Raw genomic sequence first — 4612 nt, forward strand, 5'->3', positions numbered from 1 at the left:
AATTGCTACTGAGTCAATTTTTATGACTTGGTGGGTCTGACAACTACCTCCCAGACAGTCACTTGGAGTCCCNGAGGTGCATGGCCCAACCCTGTTCCAGAACCCAAGTGCCAGGGTGGTGATTCTCCTGCACAGGCAGGCCTTGAACTCTATACTGCATCCTTGCCCTTGCTGATACCTCTGACACCGTGGGGTCTGCCAAATGAGATGGTTCAAGCCGCTGCTTGCACTGAAGCCTGGACCTGCTGCAGATTAATCTCCTGCACCCTGCCTCTCTCAAAGATCTCAGCCTTCTATGTCACCTGATATATGGACAAGAGCAATAATCCTGGGGGGTTGAATGTTTTGGCTCCAGAACCCAAAGAGGCCTACCAGGTACACTACTTTTTTCTTTTTGGTGTAGGATTTAAGACATGATTTGTCTTAAACATCATGTACCTGAGACTTTATTAACCTCCTCTAGCAACAATATGGCACAGCAGCTGTAATCCAAACTATTACTTGCTGAAACCTGTGGTAATATATAGTCATTATCCAGGATCTATGGAGTTTCTTCAGGGACCAGACTAGCAAACTAAATGTAAACATAAAGGAGACTTCCTTGAGATGTTTAAGGGTGGCACTAACTATCCCTATCTGGCTTGTGATATTGTTTCTGCTTTACTGTCTTGGCTGAGAAAGGACATGTTTAGAGGTTTCCACTTGGCCTTTCCCACTATGATAGCTCTTATAAAACAGATCATGGATTCAATGTGGAGGTTACTCCAACTTCCAACTATGTCAAATTCAATTATGCACTTACAGGACTGGAAAGATCACCACTGAGTGAGTCTACGGATCTGGTCATCCCACTGTGAAACTCTAGCTGGGAATCAATTTATTAGTTGATTTCCATAAGTCTCAACTCTAAGAGGGAAGTCTAATGATGATCTTCTGGTATCAGAATTAATTCAGACCTATGTCCAATTGTCCTTGAGATGTCTTGGTATCCCTCTCTCTCCCAAGTCTACAGTCATCTCAGTAAATGGCTAGAAAATCCTTTGACAAAGGAATGAGGATATAATCACAGTTATAGGGATCTTTCTGTAGGTCATCAATACAATTTAGTAATAACAGATCAACTCCAGTCTTTTTGCGTACGGTGTTTCCACTATAGCCTTCAGGTGCCTGAATCAACAACAGGGTTCACTTCATTAGCATGTAACCTAGTAACCACCAGTCAACTGCGATTGGGCTGTCACGTTGTGCCAGATGCTATCTGTGCCTCAGGATGGGTTGCTCCTTGCCAGCTAGATGGTGAGTGATCCCTTCTCAAAACCCCATTTTACTGTGGTTTCAACTATGTCAGTTTAGGTCTTCTGGGAAACAGATGCCAAGAAAGGATTAGAAGAGATTGATTTTGAGAAATGTTTGTGAAAGGTAAAAGAAGAAGGATCAGGAGTAGACTGGAAAAACCTTTAGGTGGGAATGAGGTCTGACACCTGAAAGGAGAGGGAGAAACAAGGAGGAATAGGAAGAAGACCCTCAAACTGCAAAGCAGACTTGATGAAGTCTCAGTCAGGCTTATGGGAAGCTCTGGTGCAAAGACTGTTTGTTGGAGGAGGCTTTCTGCCTTATTTGGCAGAAGTGTCCATACTCTGGCACCCCTCTGTGCTCAGTCTTAGGCTCGGAGTAGCCTAGAGACAGTATGACCTCAAATGAAGCATACTTACACTAAAATTTATTTGTTATTTACCTAAAATTCAAATTTAACTGGATATCCTGGATTTTCATTTACTATATATGGCGACCTTATCACAATGTCAAGGTTGAAATTATATGTTGACACAACAGCATGGTCACCTACTCACTAAGGCTGATTTAGCTATTGGCCTTGCCCACAACAGAGACCCGTGGTGAGTCCCCAGTATATCACCATTCTTGAAGGAAAACAAAAAACAACTTGGGTACAAGTTGACTACACTGAGCCTCTTCAAAACTTCATGGGGCAATGATTCATCTTTATGAAATCCACACATTTTCTTTTTTTTTTTTTTAATGTTTCTTTATTTATTTTCGAGAGAGAGAGAGCACACTAGCGTGATCAGGGGAGGGCCAGAGGCAGAAAGACAGTATTCCAAGAAGACTCCACGCTGTTAGATCACAGTCTGAAGCGGGGCTCAAACTCATGAACCGAGATCATGACCTGAGCTGAAATCAGGAGTCGGATGCTTAACTGACTGAGCTATTCAGGCACCCCAACAAAATTTCTGAATTTGAGTTTGCCTTTCTTTCCTGAAGGGCCTCAGCCAGCACCATTATTTAAGAACATAGACTGAGACAGAATTTTATCTAAAACACTGGATTTGACCCAGAGGTCTACTTTCTGACCAAAGAGGTTCAACATTGGGCACATGGGTTGGGATTCTATTACATACTGCAGCACTGAAGAGGTGCTGACCAGATAGAGGAATGAAATGGTATGTTGAAGGCACAGCTGAAGTGCCAGTTTGGAAATGATACCCTGAGAGGATAAGCCATCACCCACCAGAAAGCAGTATACATCCTAAGTTAATGACATCCTAAATCAATATCGTATGGAAGAGTATACAAGTTTGGGGGCGGGAGTAGAAGTTGTCTTGTTTGTCGTCACTCCCAGTAACCCACTTGGGGAATTTGTGCTTCCTACACTTATAATTCTGTATTCTGCAAGTTTGGAGTTCTTGGCTCTAAGATTGCAAGTGCTTTCAACAGGGAACACACAGGAGCCCCATCGAATTTTAATCTGTGGTTGCTCCCTGGTTACTTTCAGCACTAGCCAATAGAAAACAAGCTGCCTGGTCATGTTTGGCGCCATCCAAAAGAAAACAAGTCAGTATCGTGTCAGGGGAAATGGACTCTAATCATCAGGAGGAAATAGGCCTATCACTATACAATGGGGGCAGGCAAGAATAGATTTGGGGTCTAGGTATCCCTTGGAAATGACAAGTCTTCAAGCCGTGGCCCAAGAAGGGCATGGTGTCCAGAGTCTCAGACCCTGCAAGGATGAAGCTTTTTTAGTCAGTGCACAAGGTAAGGTACCTAAATGAGCAGAGATGCTGGCGGAGAGTAAGAAGAAATCTGGAATGGGTAGTGCAGGACAGGGATAATAAATAAATAATAATAAATAGTTAAGGCCCTAAGTCCAGCTCCAGTGACAGGTGCTATAATGTCTTTCACTGATATTATAAATTTTCTTCAGGAAAAGAAATTCGACATAACAATAGGATAATTGCTGCAGAATTTATCTGTATGTAACAAATGAGCCTGACCAGGGTGTGAAATGAACTATGGTAGATGCTGGGCTGTGCTGCCAAGCCCTTCTATTTCCCTGCTCCTTTGCCACAGAAACTCTTATTTCTCCAGCTGCTGAGACTGTTGCAGGCTGACAGGCTTCAAGTGAGTCCTTCTCCAGACACACTCAAATTCATGTCCTTCCAAGTTTAAACTCACATCCAATGACTGACTTGTCAGTGCAAAAGTATAGATGTCCAGCCCCCTTGCCTTAATTTGCAACAATTTGGAAGGCTCATCTCAACTCCAGAACTTCCCATGTGTTCTGCCGAGGCCCTTATTGTGACTGCATCACAGGCCTGGCTCCCTTCACTCTCTTCAAGAGTGTTGACCTTAAAACCATTCCCGAATCAATCTCCTGTGTTCTGTTCTTAGTCTCAGAGACTGCTTCCCAGAAAAACTGATAAGTAACAGTGTGTTTGCTTTATATTACTTTTTACTTTTGCTTTAATGATTGCTATTTCTTAGTATGAAAAAAAACTTTCAATGTTTTCCTTTATAGTTTCTGGTGTTTTAGGTTATGCTTAGAAAAGCCCTTTCCATCCCAAGATTATAAACATACTCACCCATGTTGTCTTATGGTTTCCTTAAAACGTTTTTAAATTTTTGATTTATCTGTGATTTTGATGTAAAGAGAGAGGTAGTGACCCAGTTTTATTTATTGTTTTTTAAATGTTTATTTTTGAGAGAGAGTGTGAGTCGGGGAGGGACAGAGACAGACAGACAGACTGACAGAGTGTGAGTGGGAGACACAGAATCTGAACGAGTTCCAGGTTCTAAGCTGTCAGCTAAAAGCCTGATGAGGGGCTCAAATTCACAAACCGTGACATCATGACCTGAGCTGAAGTCAGACACTCAACTGACTGAGCCACCCAGGCACGCTATTTATTGAGTTTTAAATGATTCTCCTTACACTATTTTTTTAAAAAATTCATCTTTTTGGGGCGCCTGGATGGCTCAGTCGGTTAAGCATCCAACTTCAGCTCAGGTCATGATCTCACGGTTTGTGGGTTCGAGCCCCACATCAGGCTCTGTGCTGACAGGCTCAGAGCCTGTTTCAGATTCTGTGTCTCCCTCTCTCTCTGCCCCTCCCCACTCATTCTCTGTCTCTCAAAACTGAATAAATGCTAAAAAAATATTTTAAAAAAATTAATCCTTTCCCCAAAATGTTTAAGATATAATGTGGTTTTTTTTTTTTTTTGCCCTTTATCCAATTTCTAGGTTTCAATACTTAACTCATTTTTCATCCATTGTGTTTAGTACCTGAAATGCTAAATTATGAATTTTTGTGAGTGCAGTG

This window comes from Crocuta crocuta, unplaced genomic scaffold, assembly GCF_008692635.1.
Source record: "Crocuta crocuta isolate KB4526 unplaced genomic scaffold, BGI_CrCroc_1.0 scaffold1103, whole genome shotgun sequence".
In the NCBI taxonomy this organism is placed as follows: Eukaryota; Metazoa; Chordata; class Mammalia; order Carnivora; family Hyaenidae; genus Crocuta; species Crocuta crocuta.